This window comes from Cibotium barometz, chromosome 46 (assembly GCF_041138505.1).
Source record: "Cibotium barometz isolate CiBa-2024 chromosome 46, ASM4113850v1, whole genome shotgun sequence".
NCBI classification, from domain to species: domain Eukaryota; kingdom Viridiplantae; phylum Streptophyta; class Polypodiopsida; order Cyatheales; family Cibotiaceae; genus Cibotium; species Cibotium barometz.
Window position 1 is genome coordinate 13,098,819 of NC_141091.1, and position 21,061 is coordinate 13,119,879.

Here is a 21,061-nt window from a genome sequence, read left to right on the forward strand (position 1 = left end):
GGAATGCGATGTTGCATTCTCCGGTCTAGTTGAAATCGGCTTACCGCACAGTTGCTAGACAAAGGTGCTTTGATCTACGTCATCTGTTGGTTTAAGGGGATTGCTATGTGAGCCAGATACTGGAGCATACGGCTATGCCATATGACTTTCCCCAAGAACCTTCTGAGCTCTTCCACATTTGTCAGAACTAGAGCTTTCCAGATTACCTCTACCTTGGCTTTGTCAACTGTAATTCCTTCCGTGGAGACGATGTGGCCCAAAAGCATACCGCTTTGGATGGCAAAGACACGCTTAGCCAGATTCAAGCTCAATTCCAATCGAAAAGGCCCCTGAGTGGATAGGTGGTGAGCGTTCTGGTTGCCAATAATGCCATAGGTACACTGATGAAGGAAAAATTGGAAATTAGGATTCAACTGGATACTTTGGAGGATTATGATCAGTGATACTATAGTTTCATTAAATGATTGTTTTAAAGATAGCTGAATCTATGAAAAAGGCAATTTCATATTAGTAAGTGGTGTGTCTAGTTTTAAGTTTACATGAATATCCAGCTAGGGGGCCTGGGAACTCTTTTCCTCCCTGGTACCCAGGACAAAACCTAACCAAATTCTTAAATGGATCCCATTACTATAGTGATTGGGTGATTGGCTAACCAACGGGATTGATAGAGTTAGGTTGGACTGATGGATCCCTAAAATGAGACTCAATTCTATTATGTTACGATAGATGAAGTAAATCTCGAATAAAAATTGTTCTATGGTGGAAAAGAATCAACGGTTGTGCCTCTCATTGAGGAAAAAAGCGTTGGTCTCTATGATCCAAGTGCAATCTTTTCCTTGAACCGACTATGGGACTTACAGGTCGGTCAGATTAGTTCAGTTAGTTAAGGCTTTTGACTACGTTAGAGTAAAATTATCCTGGAGGAATCGCTCGTGCTTTCTAGGCAAGGGAAGTTTTTTCCGGATTCGTCGGTTTTGGAAGAACCGATGGATTAGTCTCTTGTGCGGATATCCGTGGGAGAGGCCCCGAGTGAGGGACCATACCCCACGCAAGAAGTGCTACTTCCATTTCTAGTTCCCTTGAACTCATTGCGCGGTGGGGACACGAGTCTTTCAGCTGGTATCAGAGTGATTTGGCTAAAGTGGATCAACCGAGAAACCAAAAATGTCAAAAATTTATAAAGTAGCAGTAAAAGGTTGTAATTGTGTCATGAAATTCATACAAATTGAAATTCAGACTGAAATTCATAAATTAGGCAATTAGGTCTTCAAATAGAAGTATCGTAATTGTATGGAATCCCTAACTTGCTTAGGTCAGATGGAGGGGGAGAATACTTCTCCAATGAGTTCTCTGAATTCCTTCAAAAGAATGGCATTCAGAGACAATTTACATGTAGATACACTCTGCAGCAAAATGGAGTTGCTGAGCAAAAAAATAGGCACATTGTAGAATAGCACGAGCATTGATGGCAAAGAAGAATATGCCGCATAGCTATTGGGATGAGGCTGTGCCTACAGTAGTTTATATCATGAATAGGACTCCTACTACAGCCATACATGATATAACACCAGAGGAGAAGTTTAAGAAACCTAATTTGTCTCACTTGAAAGTTTTTGGATGTATTGCATACATGCATGTGCCAGATGAGTTGCATACTAAGTTGGATCCAAAGGCAGAAAAATGTGTGTTTATTGGGTATTCCCTTGAGCAAAAGAGATATAAATGCCATAATCCTGCTACACGTGAATTGGGGGTAAGCAGGGAAGTTGTATTTAATGAGATGAGTAGCTGGTATGCTGTTGAAAAAGATGTTGTTGGGGCTGATGTAAGTGGAAATGTGGTTGCACAGAATGCAAGTCAGCAAAATCACAGTCATTGAGTCGACTAGGAGAGTCCTCATCCAGCGGTTCTGTTGATAGACCATGGAGTGGCAGGCTGCATCATAATACCAGTCCTAGAAATATCACATAAAGGCAAAGGGAAAGTGGTTGAGCCTCTTGGTATGCCTAATAAAATCTTGGGCCTCATCATCATCAGGAGATTCCCCTTCGCTCAGCGTATCCTACTTATCCCTCTGCCAGCTTCGTTGTTGTGATTATGGGCTGGGCGGTATTTCTCCATGATACAGACCACATCAACCTCAAACAGGCTGATCAGATTTGCATTTTGTTGGAGATATTCCTCTTCTTCATCTAGGTCCAGTCTCTCCAACATGTTTACTCCTCTCCGCTACTTTCGACCAAGAAGGATTCTCCACTTTCCTAAGCTAGCCCAGAAATCCTGACTTTCTTCTTGCCTCTCTGGATGGTTATTCTATGCACATCCCAATCCTGCTTAATCCATGCCTACCTAAGCCATGGTCTTCCCAGTAACATCAGGTAGGCACCTTTTATATCCTCCATGTGGAGCACCACCAGTGTAATCTGGAATGCGAATTCAGAGACTTCCACTATGAACCCACGGATTTAATCCAAACGGCTAGACTCGGCGTTGATCTACCATTTTTTTTGCAAACAGGGCCGGATCCTAGCAGCTCAATTCGAGCGTTCAGCATGTCATATTAAACAAAATGTTAACTCCTGATCCACCGCCATCCAATAGTACTTCTATGTCCACTCCGGCCAGCTTGACCCGGATCATCAGGATGGCTTCATCGTAGATCAAGGCTTCCTTCAGCAGCGGAGTCTCCATCTTCTCGATGTGCATGGCTTCCAGAGTTTATGATGGTCCCGTCCTCTACTCCTGAGGGCAGCAAGTGGCATACTAGCTACTCTCTGAAGTTCCGCATGTGAGGAGCTATTCCACCAACATATGGATCAGCCTGCTGCTGCTTCAAATCTTCCCACTGATCATATGGTAGCATTATTCCCTCTGTGAGCATGATTCAACTTTCCTCTTGCTTTGGTGCCTCTGCACCTTCCTCCTGCATGAGTGCCTCTACACCTTTCTCCTACCTCAGTGCCTCTGCACCTTTCTTTTGCCTCAATGCCTCTGCACCTTTCTTCTACCTCCGTGCCTCTGCACCTTTCTCCTGGCTCAATGCCTCCACACCTTTCTCCTACCTCGGTGCCTCTGTACCTTTATGCTGTCTCGGTGCCTCCACACCTTTCTAGCGTCTCGGTGCCTCCACACCTTTCTAGTGCCTTGGTGCCTCCACACCTTCCTGAGGGTTTTCTTTTGCCCGTGTTGAGGACATCTCTCCTCCCCAGTTTGGGGTTTACAAAGGCAAGAGAAAGGTGTCTCTGCACCTTTTTGAGGGTTTTCCTTTGCCCATATTGAGGACACGTCTCCTCCCCGATCTGGGGTTTGTTGGACTAGATTAATCGATTGTATGGTGACTTCTTCATCTTACTGAGCTAGCCTGCCTGAGTCCTTCTTCCACAGCACTTTTTGAGCTTACTGCTTCTCCACCCAATCGGACACCTCTATGCAAATCTTTTGTTGTTCGTACCAGGTGACCATCTTTTGCTTCTTGCTTATCTAAGGACAACTTTGTTCTCGTCCCTAGAGCTTGGATTTCCACGAGATTCACTGTCAGCGAGCTTGATGTTGAAGCTTGGGCTTCTTTCACCTCGGCCCTATGTTTTCTCTAGATCTCACACTTGGATTTTCAAGGGCTTGGGCCATGGAAAAGTAGGCCACTGAACACCTGCATATCCCTAGGAGGGAAATTCCCACGTGGGTGCAATGGTGACCTTTGGTATGGATCTTGCGGAGCTATCAATGGGGCGGGTTGCAGCAGCTAGCTCATTTAAGACACATTCTCCGGCTCCATGTCAGTGATTCTGACACCTCGAGCATCAAGTGCCTGACCAAACTTTGGGAGGGGACTTTGCTTTAGTCAACTTAGCCATGGCTGCAGCTAGCTCCTTGGTTGTTTTTCTCGCCTTCTTTCTCTTTGACCTTGTTTTGCGATCTTCCTCCTCCTCCTCCTCCAATTCCTCACTTGAAGTTAAGTCATCAAAATCCTCTTCCTCCTCCGAAGAGTCAGAAGTGGACCTTTTTGACTTCCTCTTGCTTTCGCTCTTACCTTTGCTCTTGATAGACCCTACCAACACTCGCTCTGCCTTGAGAGTTAATTCAACACCAGCTATTCTAGAGTCATTGTCAAGATCGGCACCACAACCCCTTTTCAACTGCTGCTTAATCCCTTCATGAAATAGAATTAAGTATTTCTTCCACACTGGCCGATTGGCTGCATCCAGTCATTGAAAAAGCTTTCAAAACTTGGTGGCATAATCTTTGATTGTGAGGTTCATCTAGCATAGCTTATCATGCATATGCAAGGATGTTTTATCTTCTTGGAATCTTTGAAAAGAAAGGCAACTCTGATTACATCGTATGTCAGGAAATGAGCACTCAAACTGAGAAACCCAGAGAGCTGCACTTTTTTGTAAAGTTGGTACAAAGGTTGCTTTCTTGAGGTTCTGATTGCCAGAGAACGTTCACCCCGCCAGGCACTGTCAAAGAGAAGGATATGGGCATCCACATCCTTCGAGGATTTCCTATAGAATTTTGGATACTTCATCGCTCGTGAGTGACAAAACTGGTCACTAAAGCATGTTGTATTATAGAAGCTATGGAGGGGTTGGTGGGGGCGGGTGGTGGTGGTATGAATAGTGTTTGTTGTGGTAGAGTTACCGGTTCTTCTTCTTATGATGATTCCGAGCCGGAGTTAGCATAGCCATAAGTGTTCACACTCACTTAAATTGTGGTCGGCCGGGCACTTTAGGCTCATAAGAGACCTAATGCTATTACAAAAACTACTCTCATAATATATCCATGAAGTAAATCAATTTGGACTTCATCCTAACTTACTACCACATGCTCTTGAGGCGGACATCACCATAAGCATTACATATAGGACCATTACAAGCGCTTATCCAAGCTGCAGATTTGGACACCATTGCTTCATATCTTGTATGTATGACCTTTTGGTGTATCTACCTTGACTCCTTGATATACGATAATGGTAGTAGCTCCTTTTGACCCTAAGAATGGGTTAACATTCCCCCCTTCTTGATGCCGATCACATCCTCATATCACGTTGAAGATATTTGTGTGGGGAGAATTGACAAGTTGATGGCTTTTGATGTTGAGTGACGTTCAATGGTTCTTGTTTCTTTGGAAGGCATAAGAAAGGTTAGTTAGTAAATGAAAAGGTTAGAGGTTAGTGAAAATTCCTAATGGGGTGGCGGGACTGGGGTATTTGCAAATGATTGCATTTTTAAATATTTTTGTGAGCCTTTAAAATTTTTTGGGTACTTTTTGCTCACTTAGATTTTTGGCAATCATAAGTAGAGTTACATGTGATTTGTGTTAGTGGAGAAACTAAGAGATGTTAATAAAGAGGGAGAAGAGAAGGAGGATCTGGAGGATCGTGGATAAAATCATTAGAATGAGATTGTGATTCTTAGTTCCTCATCTGATTCATTGAAGTGACATTCACCATTTGAATAAATTGGCCTTCCATGAAGTCCCTTTTTGTGGCAGGATTCATGTCAGATGTTGTTGATTAAGACCTATTCCTGCATGCTTCTTCCCATGTGCTTTTTATGCTTTTATGTATATTTAAGTGCTCTTATAAAGCAGATATACATGAAGTACAAGAATTGAGTCATATAGACTCTTATTGAGCTGCTCTTGGTGAAGTAGCTACTTGTTGGCGAGGCTAGAAACAATTACATTGACTTGCAAGGCTTAGATAGATATCTTCGCAAAAGGATTATATATCATTGTATTGTGAAGACTCTAGCTTTGTTTGTAGAGGTTTGTAATTTGAAAGGAAATTCCAGGCGATGGGTTGTACCATTGACCACAGACTTTCACCCACCATTGCCCCCCTATCCAGAGATGTACCTAATGGAGCAGATGCTACATTAACTTAGACAAAAGAATAGTAAGCTATAAGCTTAACAAAGATTTAATGGCTATTGAAGATTGTTGGGAGTTGCTTGAGATATTATACCATTATTTGGTAGGCCATATATGTGACTTTCTTGTGTTTGTTTGTTTGTTTTTTGTTTTTTTTCTCTCTCTTTTTTTTTTTGTTTTTTTGGTTACCACCTAGCAAGTAATAGATTCTTGTGTCTACCTCCTATTTTAGAGAATAGGTTCTTCTGTCCGTCGCATAGCTTTTGCACTTATGCTTCACATGCAGAGGGGTGAAAAGAGTATTGTGAGTTTGTCTTTTATGTGCTCATAAGTCTCCGTTGTTGCAGACGTGGGAATTGAATCTTGAATTTTTGGCACGTGTTATCGAGGTGGTAGGGAAACTTCTGGTTAGTTGCCATTGGGTTTGAATGAACATGAAAGCTCTTGTGTATTTATTGAGTGGCTTTGTTGCATGGGTTTCTATGCTTGTTGAACTTTAGGTGAAGCTGTTTGGGGTTGAAGGTGTTTATGAAGCATTTCTCCCTTTGTTTGATCTTGGCAACCATATGATGGGATTACCATCATAGTATCCTTGTTATTGAAGCACTTCACAGCAGGCACCCATCTTTTGGTGGTTGATGCCTTCGGTGCTGAGGTTTCTTTTTTTTTTTGCAGGCTTAGGGGACTTTTTTATGTGCTTGGGAATTCAAGCTTTAGTATTACCTTGGTAGTACCCTTGTTCTTGCAGTAATCTTTTTGATACCCACTTGTTGATTTGTTGGAGTTCTTTGAGGAACTCGCACATAGGCTTTTGTGGATGGTGTTGTGGAGTACTTTTATTTTTCCTTGGCCTCTGAGTGCTGTGTTGAGGAAGAGACTTTGATGATCGAGGCACCAAATTGGATTGGTGCCTTCATAGTAGCCTTGGGCTACAAGTAGTTTCTTTTTAGAGGTAGATGATTGTGCTTGGGGAATGTTTTCAGGAATAGCTGCTGAGTGCAAGTTTCTGGTATTAGACATGGTTGGTGAGGATGGAGCTAAAGGGGTTGATGCTTTATCGGAGTTGGTCATTGGTGCAAATGGTAGGTCATTGTGTAGAGGGACTTCAATGGAAGAGGCTTATAACTTTTTGCATTCAGTATCATAGAAATCCATTAGGGTTGGATTCTCTTCTTGGTAGTATGGTATTGTTAACTTTGTGTCGTTGACCATCATGATGACCCTATCTCACTAGCAAAGCACAAAGGTGCTTGGGAAGCAATAGTCCATTTATTCCCCAAGATCAAATCTGCTTCCAATACATACTCATCCACAAAAAAACTTGCAAGTAAGGGGGTTAGTTTCAATATACATTGTATGTTTAAAGTACCCCAAACATGGCATGTTCAAATCTTGTATAAATGGAATTCTTTTAGGATGAGCCGTAAGTGTTGGTTGACCTAACAAATCCCATAACTTGAGGGTCATCATATTCTACTATCGTGTTGGATAAAGTTGTGCTTGAATTGTGGAAAGTTCTAATCCGACCATAATTATTGGGATATTCTCTGTAAGATATGTTGGAAGTTCCAACTCTTCTACGGTCTCTTCCTCCCAGAATAGCAATTGCACAATGCTGATGAGTGTTCAAGGTGACTGTTTGCATGGATTCATCAATTGAATATGAGTCACGTATCCAAGTTCCACCAAGGATGATATCACACTCAAGTGGATCTAGGGTAACATGGAATCTGAATTCCACATCTCCACCGATTGTTTGAGTAGCATAGCTAAAGTAACTTGGAACTTCAATGTTTTGTCCCCATTAGCATCTCTTGCGAGACCATTGTCTTTAGGGATGATTTTAGGTTGTCCCAATGACACCCAAGTGTTTATTGTCATAATGTTATGACTAGCTCGAGAGATAATCACCGTGTATTTACGCTTAACATCATTGCCTGTAGGAAAATCCAACCATACCATGATAAAACCTTCAAGTGGAACCATGGATGTTTTAATTTTTGTTTAAACTTCAGATCTCATTTTTGTTTCATATTCCCATTCACTTTCATCCTCTTTTTGGCTCTCAGTTTTTTCAATAGTTCCCAATGTGTACAATGGCATACTCGATCCTCCGACAATTCTAACTAAGGTTTATTTGGAAACTTATGAATCGTCATAATCTTGTTCTATGGAGCTCTTTATGTCTTGGTATAACTCGTGTTTAGCCTTTAAAGATGCAAGTTCTAAAGCTATGTTGGCTTCACCATGAGAGAAGAGCACTCCTCCAAACGATGATTTGAGAGACTGCTTTAATTTCGTAAGGGTCATCAAATTCCTCACGTGCTTTTTCGATCGCATAATTTGTGCAATCTGTCTCTAATGACTCTTCTATAGAGAGTACGTCTTTCTCTTGAAAGGGGAAGTGGTACTCCTCTGGGTTTTGTATTTTGGTTGCTTTTTAGGATTGGCATTATTAGGTTCAATCACAACCAGTGATCCTATGTATGACACTCAACAATGCTAAGCATGCTCCCCTGAGCTTTCTTTTTGCATTCCACATATGTCATGTAATCACAATTTTCAATTTGGGGTGGTTGGGCGGGTTCTAGTTTCTTGATTGGTCTATTTGGTGTACTGAGTGACAAATCAGAACTTGTTTCATCCTTACTTATTAGCAACATACTAGAACTTGTTTCATCTTCTGACGTTCTTTGGATCGTCAAGATTTCATTATGTTTGCCCATGCGCGACGAGAATGAACTTTCTTTTTTGCTTCTTTGTTCTCTATCTTACCCATGGATTTTGTGGTTTGAGTGGTAGCCTGAGAGGTGGATGCTTCTGCATCATGTGTAGCTTTTGGCTCATTTGGATTTATGTAATTAACAAGCTTCTTTTCCCTATCTTTTAATTCAACCTTGGTTTCGATATTTTGTTTCTCCCTGTTTTCCTTGGGTTTAGAAGGTTTTGGTTTCTACTTTAAAGCATGTTCTTCTACCCATTTCGAAGTGTTTTCGTTTGCATTCTTTTTTACTATTTCTCATGCCTTAGCTTGCAAATGTGTAAGCAAATTAAAGGGTACCATGGACAATTGTCCATTTTGTACGCTTAAGATGTTAAGAGTTGTATTTTGCGAGATAGGTTGCACAGTGAAGCAACTTGCCTTGGGCAATCTTGGAATATGTGATCGATGCCACATTGTTCACATACGGGTTACAATTGTCAGTGATTATGGGCGTGGAAGTATTCAAAACTATGCAATCTACCACCTTGTGTGTGGTCCACAACAATAGAAACACTGAAGTGTTTGCTTAACTTCTTCTTGAGCACTTTCTACCCTTTGGACTGTTGCTATTTGGTGCACGGGAGATGGATGTTTTGAGTTAATCGTAGATGAATTGGGACATTGGGATGTGTCGTGTGACCAAAGGTTTTACAATATATACAGTACAAAAAAATAGGCGCTTTGTACGTACAATGGGGATTGGGATGATCTTAGTGATTGCACTAGACACAAGGAATTTTTCTCATCACTTGGAGAGGCATTAAGGATGTTTGGTTTTGGGAGATCTCATTCTCTCCTGGAGATGTCAGTTGGTAAGTTTTTAAGCAAGGCTGCATAGAATTCAGGGAATGATAATTCCGAGATCAAATTTTATTTAGCCATTACTACACTTGGTTTAGATGAGGAACATCTCATATCGTGAGTATCTTCCATCATGTTATCATCTAAACATATTGCTTCTTTACAAAATTGATCAAATGTTTTCGGATTGGATACAATGATCAAGTTGTGTAAGCTATTATTCTTTAAGCCCATCATGAAACATGTCTTTGATTGAGAATTGTTTATTTTTTCCCATCGTGAATCCAAGAGTTTTATCCGAAGGATAAAGTCTCTAATGATTTCGTTTGGTTTATGCTCAATTGAATAGAGTTCTCTTGCTGCACTCTATCGATCACCTTGTCTTGAGAAGCTATGGATAAAGGCTATTCTCAAAGTCTTAATCCTTTCTCCTTCTGGACTAATCAAGGACTCTAATTAACTACTAACCACCACTAATTAAATCACAACATTGAGCACATCGTTGGATAGAACATGGAATTGTTAAGCTATGTGCATCAACTAATATGTAAATTAATCTATAATTAGAGATTAATTAAACTCTTTAATTGTAATCTCTTCTCTTTATGCAAAATCAAGCAAAAAAGAGAGTCTAATTCCTCCAATTGATGAAGAAATTAATGCAATTAGATGTTTTGATGCATCTAGATGCTCTCAAAACACCCAAAAACACTAATTTTGACCTTTTACATAATCAATTTCGACCCTAAAAAATATATATTTGAATTTTTTTGCGTCTTGAATTGGATTGATCACCCTTAATGACAAAAATTAGTCAATTAAGGAAGATTAGTCGATTTCAAGGGTTTGTTGATGGTTGGATAATTTTTTTAAAGGATTAAGCTACTCCTACTAATGCTTGTTAACACTCTAATGCACACAAATCAAACAAAAAACATACAAATTAACCAAAAATTAATGATTCTAGTTCTATGTTTGACTCTAAAGAAAGCTAAAAATCATTAGAAATTGCATTCCATAGCATTGTTTGATGCAATGGATGCAAACAAAGCCTAATACACTCTATGTGCAAGCTCTAGGAACATTAAAAACCACATTAACAACAACAAAAACAACGATTTAAGCTAAAAATTAAGCAAAAAAGCATTCTTTATAAAATAATAAGAGAGCTATTCTACACCAAATCACACACAAATCTCCATCAAAACCATAATTTTTTCATGGGAAACCATTAATCAAGACAATGGGCAATGGTTAATGTGCAAATTAGGGAAAACTGATAGAAAAATACAAGGGATGATTCCTCAGCAAACGACGCAAAAAATGTTATGGCTCATCCCAACCCTCCTTGAAACACATCTAACAAGACATTACCTAGTGAACCGCAACTTTCATGAGGATCTTTCCAATGGCCGAGCTATAACCCTTGAGGTCTCCAAGCTCTACAACTCCTTGAGAAGAAATTCCACCACATCTCCCGTGAGCATTGTCACACCGTCGTGTTGCACTACATGTACTCGTCCCTTCTCTCACCCACCTCACTTCACTCACACACACTCACTAGCATGCATTAGAGAGAGAGATTAGCAAGAGAAAGAATCCGTTTCACAATGGGAGAGTGTTTTGTATTATGAGAGATTGTCACTTATATACATGGCCATAAGTGTTCACACTCATTTAAACTATGGCTGGCTGGCTGGGCACTTTAGGCTCATAAGAGGCCTAATGCTATGACAATGACTACTCTCATAATATATCCATGAAGTACATCACTTGGGACTTCATCCTAACTTACTACCACATGGTCTTGAAGCGAAAATTGTCATAAGTATTACATAGGATCATTACAGGCACTCGCCAAGTTGTAGATTTGGACACCATTGCTTCATATCTTGTATGTATGATCTTTTGGTGTATCTAACTTGACTCCTTGATATAAGATAATGGTATTATATCTTATTAATCCTAATAATGGGTTAAAAAATTGCTTAATGACAATGGGTTTAATCCTTAGGAAAGAAGCATTGCTGATGGTCTATAGTAGAAAAGTTACATAGAATTCAATGTAGTGGTATATAATTTTGTTACTCCGTGATATGCTTGTTAAGTTTGACAATGAATTATACTGTGACATGAAAAATTGATATCTTTCATTTTCAATTTTGTACATATTTTGATGGTTTCTCAATGGTAATAAGGTGAAAGCTTTTCCAAGAAGATTGTGGTGTCCACAATAGAACAATGGCGTGGTGATGCGACGGCTTGGCGGCTACCGTAATAACAGCATTCTATCTTCAAATATAATGGTTTTACTTGATTTAGGGTGCACACATTGTAAATGCCACAAGTATGCTTGATAAATACTTTGGTATGGTAGATAGACTAATGATGTGGAAAATAAAAGTGGGCCTTCATGCTCACATGGATTTTAATTGTATTATTAATATAGTATTCACCATAAGGCTACAAGTTGGGGAGTGTAGAAGGCATGTGGAGGAGTGTGTGTAGGTGCATAATTGGGAAAGATTCTTCTAGAATGCCTACACATGAAAGAGGAGAATTCCACCATGTGTAAGTGGTATCTCCACCTACATGCCACTTAGACTTGGCTACTATCTCATCACACTTTCAAAGTCAAAAAGTCTTCAATTTAATAATCAATAGAAGACTTAGCCTAAGAGGACAATTGATGGTGACATCTACCCTTCTGTCATCACTGCTGAAGGGTTGAAGATTTTTATGTTGTAATTTGTAACAATGGAAGAGAGGGTGATTCTCCGCCTATAAAAGGATCCCTCCTCTCCCTTTTAAATCAATGGATGAAGCCTCCTCAATTGAGCATTTTGTGTCATTGCCATTCTCTTATCTTTAAACCCTTATTCAAACACTCTCTTTGCATGTGAATGTCTCATTTAGCATTAGCTCCTCATGCTCAACCTAATTTTGGACCTCTTTGATGATTTGATGATAAGTGGGATAAGGAGTTATTATCTTGGTGGGCCTATGACTTCTCAAGGTAGCCCTTGCCTTATTGCCGTCCTCCTTTGGACGTACCAATGGTTTTAGTGGTAATGAGCATGGGGAAAGACTTTGGGGACCATAGATAAATCTTTATGATTGTCCCCGCTAAGCAATGTTAACCCTTACCCTCTAGCTTGAATCATGAAGGAGATGAAAGGCAAGAGGCTATGTGAAAATTAAGGTTTCATGCAAAGAGAGGGAAGTGCAGTTTTTTGTGGTCTAATACCCAAATTTCAATTGGTAATTACTCATCACTCAGCTATTGGTTTCTAAAATTGATCATATGGCTAAGAAGCTCTTTATATGATCTTTCCATTCATGTAACTAATTTCTTAATCCTTTACTTCATTGATGATCAGAATTTCTCCCAAAGTTGCTAACTTTTAGGCGAATTTTGGCAGTTTTATAGTCTTGTAGTAAAATGCTCATAACTTTTCGCTCGATTGCCCGTTTTTGAAAGTTTTTATATAGGCGTGAAGCTCTCTTTAAGCTCTACATACGCATGTAATCCTCTTTTGTACAATCTATATGGATTTAAAACTGTAATTCTCTGTCTATCTCTAAATTTTATAGACTTTTGGCCATTATTTCTTCTTAATAATGATTAATTCCTCTTAATCTCTTATCAAAAAGAAAATCCCATGTATCTTATCCTCTTGTAAGTGATTGCTATATTATTTTACTTTAAGATTTTTTGTCCAAATCTCCCAATTCGAATGAATGAACCTTACCAACATTCCCTATATGTTTCCGTTCACATAATCCTGAGTCGGAAGATTTTCTTCTAACAAAGAATTGCCCTCTTGTTTGGAGCTATAAGACTGGCAGAAATTCTTGCTTCTCCCGAGCCTTTTATCTTTCCTTCCATGAATTATGATCTCACCTTTGATGTGTATATCTTTATCTTAACCTAGGGAGAGAAAGGGAGGTGAGGAGGCTGCTGTGAGGTTTCATACAAGTGTGTTTTGATTCTAAGAAGTGACCGAAGTCAAAACCCTAACTTTGTGTCACATCTTTTGGTGGAGACGGCGGGCAAGTTTTACTTAGAATTATTCTATTTTAACCTCAAGGTCCCGCATTATTAAAGAAAAGTTATTTTGAAATAAGTAAATTTCCCTTGTTGCTACTTGTGCGCTTTTGCCGCACAGGTCGTATAGCTGGGGACTTGCCGAACACCGTATGCGAGCCACGAATGGCTGCAAGCATACAACAGGGAAAGCAAGCTCAAACAGAATGCCAAAGGGTGTGTCACTCACCGCTCAACCGTCGCCTTGAAGGATTCCCGCGTCGCAGTGAAGAAGGAGCCGCCGTCACCGCTCTACCGCCTCTCCGCCGTCGTGCCGCTACACAGTGCTCGATCGCTCTCTCACTCTCTCTCTCTCTCTCTCACACACACGCAGGAGAAGGAAACCAAAGAGATAAGGCAAGAGCACTCTTGTATTCACAACACATGAGGATGAAGATTTTAGGGTTACATTTGACTCTTATAGGTGACTTGGCCGTTCACACTTGGGTGCCCTTACATGGCCGGCCGATCCTAACCCTTATCCTACTAATATTCAAGGTACGCCTCTCATCAATGATCACCCAATCCCTTCATCCTTAACATATGGTGCCGACAAGCCCGGCCCATAACTCAGAATATTTAAATTAATGACGTAAAACATAGTACGTCTCAATGTCCGTCATAGGTTAACATGCCCCCCTTCCTGATGTAGATTCCGTCCTCGGAAGCTATGGTATGGTAAGTTGATAGGGTTGTTGTGGTAGACCGTCTGCAAAACAGGGAAGTAGAGTGAAAGTATGCTGGAATTCAAAAGATATAAAGCGTATAAAATCAAGCATGTTAGACCACAATGGATATTGCTATGAGAACTTAGTTTAAGGGGTCACATGAATGAGCTAGTGTAGCAAATTAACAGGAGTTTAATAATTATTGAAAGTAAATCAAGATTTAGCAAGGTGTCAAAGCTTAATCAAGGTTTATAACTGGCCCAAGTCAAGGAAAATAACCAAGCTTAATAAATAAACAGATGACCACACTGTGTCTACTTTAAGAACAAGTTAATACCATGAGTCTAGGGACACAAGAAACATTAGAGTTACAGGAGCCTTTTGCCTTTTTTTTTTTAATGCACGTGACAATTTTTACACACAATGGCGACCTTCCTAAGGTAAAACTAACATCGATCCTGGTACCATGTTTAACACAAGGCATTATCCAGGAATCTATTAGTTCACCTTAGGCAAGGCTACCCCCTACCAACCAAGGCATCGGTCTGGAGTAGAATACTCCTCGCCTACCAAGTATCAATAAGGTGATAGGCCAACATTAAAGCACATCATAGACTTGTATTGCCATTTAAGGTAGGCTTTTTTTTTTAAAAATAATAAATTTCTTTTGATCTTCGTTCCTGAACTATAATTTGTCTTGCATCCTTTCGACAAAGGGGTAATAGCTATGTCCTAGAGGTCAACACACACATGGCCAGGTGTCAAACATTAAGATGGTTTGACCCTAGACCTAAGACAATCGTATTCCAAGGTTAACTAAAGACTGCATGCATTCTCAAGAATATATCCAATAAGGTTAAACTCATTAATGATTCACACTAGCACGTCAGGCAACTTTAAAAACTAAGTAGTACATTGACAATTTTCATGTGGTCATGCATTATAGTTCATGCAATTAATTAAACAGTAAAAACGAAAGAGAGTGGGTATGGAAGAATTACACCTGTATTTTGGAGATCTCCTTGATTTGACGAGACAGCTTGCAATTTGATGTAGATATATTTTGAAGAACGTTGCGGCAGTCTCAGGACTTGAAAGCGAACCCACCTCAAACTTTTTAACCTGTACAATCAACTAACAAGCACTATACCTCGAGAGGCACATCAGTGTGAAAAATTAAAGACTCGTGTAAGGAATCCAAACTAGAAAAAACTTGAAAACACTAACCTACCTACCAGTCACCACACTACTACTGAGGATATGGTAAGAGGATGTTGTAGAGTCCTGGCTCTAGCCCTAAGGCTAAGCCTCTATCCGCATCATCCAAATAAATAAAGTCAACCTCAGTAGTGCCATGAGTTTCATCCGTCCATTCATCATTTTTCCTTTTCAATTTCCCATCCACATAAACTCATCAAGAATGTAACCATGCGAGGATAGTCATCTTGTGGAAAAGGAAAGCATTGGGCTAATGGGGATATGTCCTCTACGGAGTAGGGGTCAGTCATGGTCAATAGGCGAATTAGCCATTCTAATTCCTCAACATTTTCCTCTCTGGCTAGTACATCTATATGATCCCATTCAGTTTCATCAGGGTGGTTGCAAGATGAGGGTACTCACTTTCATTCACTCTCTCTAAAATTGGGACATCCATGCATCTCGGGCGGAGTACCTCGATCGTGATAGTGCCGCGAATTAAAAGACGACACGTGCCTCCCGAGCCTAAATCGACATATCTCGATCGAGATGCCAACTAATGCCACGCTAGTAGCAGGTCCGGGTTTCCAGGCGTCATCCATGTCACCAATACATGTCACCGCCACCACATTATCTCGATCGAGATATCTATGCCACTCGGATCCACATCAGGGCCACGCTGTATCCCCCTAGGCATATTTGACTAGCACATCTCCATCGTCCACGTATCTCGAACGAGAAATTTACATCAAATCGCGACCATTCATTGTTCGAGGTAATGGGATACAATCTCCACCGTTTTCCCATATCTCGATCGAGATACTGAGATCAAATCTCAGCCGTCCAAATATCTCGATCGAGATACAGAGATACAATCTGCACCGTCCAAATATCTCGATCGAGATACGTAGATGCAATATCCACCGTCCAATTATCTCGATCAAGATACGTAAACGCAATCTATATCGTCCATTCACGTACGTTGGAAGATGCGATCTCGGTCGTTTAAATATCTCGATCGAGGTATATAATGAATCTTGACCATCGAGATACCTTGTCGTGGTAATGCCTTTAAATCGTGGCCGTCCATGTACCTCGAACGAGATAGTAATATCAAATCTCAGCCGTCGATCCTTCCCCAACCCTAAAATTAGGTGTGTATCTTGGTGGCCGTATGTTGCACTAACCCTAATATCCAGAGCGTTAATCTTGCAAACCCTAAATTGCATGATGTTACCGAACCTCGATCGAGGTTATAAAACCGGAAAACTTTTTTTTTGCCTCATTGTCACAAGTCGTTTTCACTCTCCTTGCTCTCTTGATTTGGATTAGCATTAGTGAGCCCATTAGCTTTGTTTTTTAGCTTCATTAGTGCTACTTAGCACTAAGCATTAGACCCTTCACATTGGACCCTTCACATTGGACCCTTCACATTTGGCTTAGGTTTTAGCATGGAGTCACACGAGGAGGGCCACGAGGAGGGCCGCTCATCTATTGTGGACCTCATCGCGCGGAGATAGACCGCGAGTTAGCGGCTATCCGTAGGAGTGCTAGAGACACTCCGTCTACATTACATATCGTGGCAGACTTGGAGGCGATGCTTACGTCCCTTCGTAGCCTTCACGATATTGTTTATGTAGATGAGTGGATAGCCCACCATCGTGCTGCTCCCGAGGCCGTCTCCAGGACCAGGGTAGGCGGCCTCCACCAGCCCTTCGTGTAGCACCTACCACAGATCCTTCATTTGTGCCATTGTCGACAGTAGAGGCTCTTGGTACCCAGGTCGGCATTGACGTACGGAGTACCACGGAGAGCATCCAGCATGTGGTGCGCCTATTCTCACGATCTATACCGACGACAGATGTGGAGGTATTTACATATATATTACGTCTTAAGTTTTTTTGGTCATTTATCTTCATGTTTATATATACTTTTCTATATTTTTACATGAGCAGCATGGTTGATTGTGTCACGTAGGTTCCCACACCTACCCACTGAGAGGCTCACTCAGGAGTTGGTAGAGGTGAGAGCGGAGATTGACCGCCTCAGAGCTGCATTACAGATGGCAGAGGCAGCTACTGCAGAGGCACAGCATCTGAGAGAGTCCGACATCCAGCAGGTAGGTTTCTCTTGCACGTAAAAGAGTTATAATTAAGGTCCTAAGTTATAAATTTCTTTAAGTAATACCTAATGAGAGACTAATCAATTATTTTAATGCTTTACTTTTTTGCGTAGGCTCGGACCGAGGTAGAGAGCTCCAGAGCTGAGGCACAGCATCATCAGATTATGGAGCAGATTGCCCAGCACAGGGCAGAGCAGCTGATGCTGCATGTTCGAGAGTATCGTAGATCCTCGGACGTGACAGTGCCTTACCTACCTTTATATCCACGGCCTGGTCATCACAGAGGTTTTTCGACGACCTCTCCCGCAGGATGCACCACCCTTCCTACGTGATGCGTGCTGCTCTTTATGTATCGAGGACATTGATAGTACAGGTGGATATGCCCTGGGATGTGGACATATTTTCCACTTGTCTTGCATCACCCAGGAGCTAGTCCGGTTCTCAGCATGCCCCTCTTGCCGTGCACGCGTCGACCTAGCGACGTACAGGGTATTGGGCATCGATGATCTTCACCCAGGCCTCGTTCGAGTAGATGCCAGGACTGGCAGGCCTGTCGACTTTACATCAGCTATGGACTTGGGACTCGACGCCTTCGACGATAGAGCCCAGGAGCCTGAGGTGCCTCCTGAGATAGAGTGGAGCTCACATGAGTTCGACGCTTACCAGAGAGTCCTACATGAGAGCCAGGTCACAGCATATGAGCGCGTGGGTGGTGCTGGCCCTAGTGGCACATCGGGTGATGGTGCTAGCAGCAGTGCTGCTTCTCATGAGCAGCATGTCCTTACAGCAGAGGAGCTTACACGAGCAGAGTGGCAGACATGTACCATTGCAGATTATAGATTTTGGGTTTACAGACAGAGGCGTCTTGCATTAGCACGACGTAGAGAGAGAGAGAGGGCCATAGCAGCTTTTGGGACTCGTGAGCTCCCGAGTACACCGGCACCAGCTCACGATCCTGCCTTTGAGGCAGACCTCCCCGCAGACATTTGACGACCCCCGCAGCCGGCACAGCCTCCTCGACGTGCACAGCAGCCTCGACGCGCACGTCAACCGGCAGTTAGAGATGACGATTTTGATTGGGTTGCTGTTGATAGTGACTAAACTCAGACTAGCTGGGTTAGCTCACTTACATTGTACTTAGATTTTTGGGCAGTGACTAACCTCAGACTAGCTGGGGTAGCTCATTTTCATTCTGATGTACTTATTTGATGTTTATATCATTATGAGTTTTTTCATTATTGAGTATCATTACATTTTAGTTGATGTTCTTGATTTAATTATATTTTTTAACACTTTGGCTATCATATTGTTTGTTGAAAATCTCCATGCCATCGTACCCAAACATGCTTTGATGGGGACCAAACTTTGCAAGCATGGGGGGGCACCCACCCCCACATGCTTGCAAAGTTTGGTCACAATCAGAGCATGTTTGGATTGGTAATTAGCGCCCAGTGCGGGTTTTTGAAGTCTCTTGGTGCTTAAGAGGCCATGGAAAATCCGGGCCTTCCCTATACCATCGTACCCAAACATGCTCCGATGGGGACCAAACTTTGCAAGCATGTGGGGGTGGGTCCCCCCCACATGCTTGCAAAGTTTGGTCACAATCAGAGCATGTTTGGATTGGTAATTGGCGCCCAGTGCGGGTTTTTCAAGTCTCTTGGTGCTTAAGAGGCCATGGAAAATCCAGGCCTTCTCCATACCATCGTACCCAAACATGCTCCGATGGGGACCAAACTTTGCAAGCATGTGGGGGTGGGTCCCCCCCACATGCTTGCAAAGTTTGGTCACAATCAGAGCATGTTTGGATTGGTAATTAGCGCCCAGTGTGGGTTTTTCAAGTCTCTTGGTGCTTAAGAGGCCATGGAAAATCCGGGCCTTCCCCATACCATCGTACCCAAACATGCTCCGATGGGGACCAAACTTTGCAAGCATGTGGGGGTGGGTCCCCCCCACATGCTTGCAAAGTTTGGTCACAATCAGAGCATGTTTGGATTGGTAATTAGCGCCCAGTGCGGGTTTTTCAAGTCTCTTGGTGCTTAAGAGGCCATGGAAAATCCGGGCCTTCCCCATACCATCGTACCCAAACATGCTCCGATGGGGACCAAACTTTGCAAGCATGTGGGGGTGGGTCCCCCCCCACATGCCTGCAAAGTTTGGTCACAATCAGAGCATGTTTGGATTGGTAATTGGCGCCCAGTGCGGGTTTTTGAAGTCTCTTGGTGCTTAAGAGGCCATGGAAAATCCGGGCCTTCCCCATACCATCGTACCCAAACATGCTCCGATGGGGACCAAACTTTGCAAGCATGTGGGGGTGGGTCCCCCCCACATGCTTGCAAAGTTTGTTCACAATCAGAGCATGTTTGGATTGGTAATTGGCGCCCAGTGTGGGTTTTTGAAGTCTCTTGGTGCTTAAGAGGCCATGGAAAATCCGGGCCTTCCCCATACCATCGTACCCAAACATGCTCCGATGGGGACCAAACTTTGCAAGCATGTGGGGGTGGGTCCCCCCCACATGCTTGCAAAGTTTGGTCACAATCAGAGCATGCTTGGATTGGTAATTATCGCCCAGTGCGGGTTTTTCTCCCACATGCTTGCAAAGTTTGGTCCCTATCGGAGCATGTTTGGGTACGATGGTATGGGGAAGGCCCGGATTTTCCATGGCCTCTTAAGCACCAAGAGACTTGAAAAATCCGGACTGGGCGCTAATTGCCAATCCAAACATGCTCTGATTGTGACCAAACTTTGCAAACATGTGGGGGGGACCCACACATGTGGGGGGACCCACCCCCACATCGTACCCAAACATGCTCTGATAGGGACCAAACTTTGCAAACATGTGGGGGGACCCACCCCCACATGCTTGCACAGTTTGGTCCCTATCAGAGCATGTTTGGGTACGATGGTATGGGGAAGGCCCGGATTTTCCATGGCCTCTTAAGCACCAAGAGACTTGGGTTTTTCAAGTCTCTTGGTGCTTAAGAGGCCATGGAAAATCCGGGCCTTCCCCATACCATCGTACCCAAACATGCTCCGATAGGGACCAAACTTTGCAAGCATGTGGGGGTGGGTCCCCCCACATGCTTGCAAAGTTTGGTCACAATCAGAGCATGTTTGGATTGGCAATTAGCGCCCAGTCCGGATTTTTCAAGTCTCTTGGTGCTTAAGAGGCCATGGAAAATCCGGGCCTTCCCCATACCATCGTACCCAAACATGCTCTGATGGGGACCAAACTTTGCAAGCATGGGGAGGGGACCCACCCCCACATGCTTGCAAAGTTTGGTCACAATCAGAGCATGTTTGGATTGGTAATTAGCGCCCAGTCCGATTTTTTCAAGTCTCTTGGTGCTCAAGAGGCCATAGAAAATCCAGGCCTTCCCCATACCATCGCACCCAAACATGCTCCGATGGGGACCAAACTTTGCAAGCATGCTTGCAAAGTTTGGTCCCCATCGGAGCATGTTTGGATTGGTAATTAGCGCCCAGTGCGGGTTTTTCAAGTCTCTTGGTGCTTAAGAGGCCGTGGAAAATCCGGGCCTTCCCCATACCAT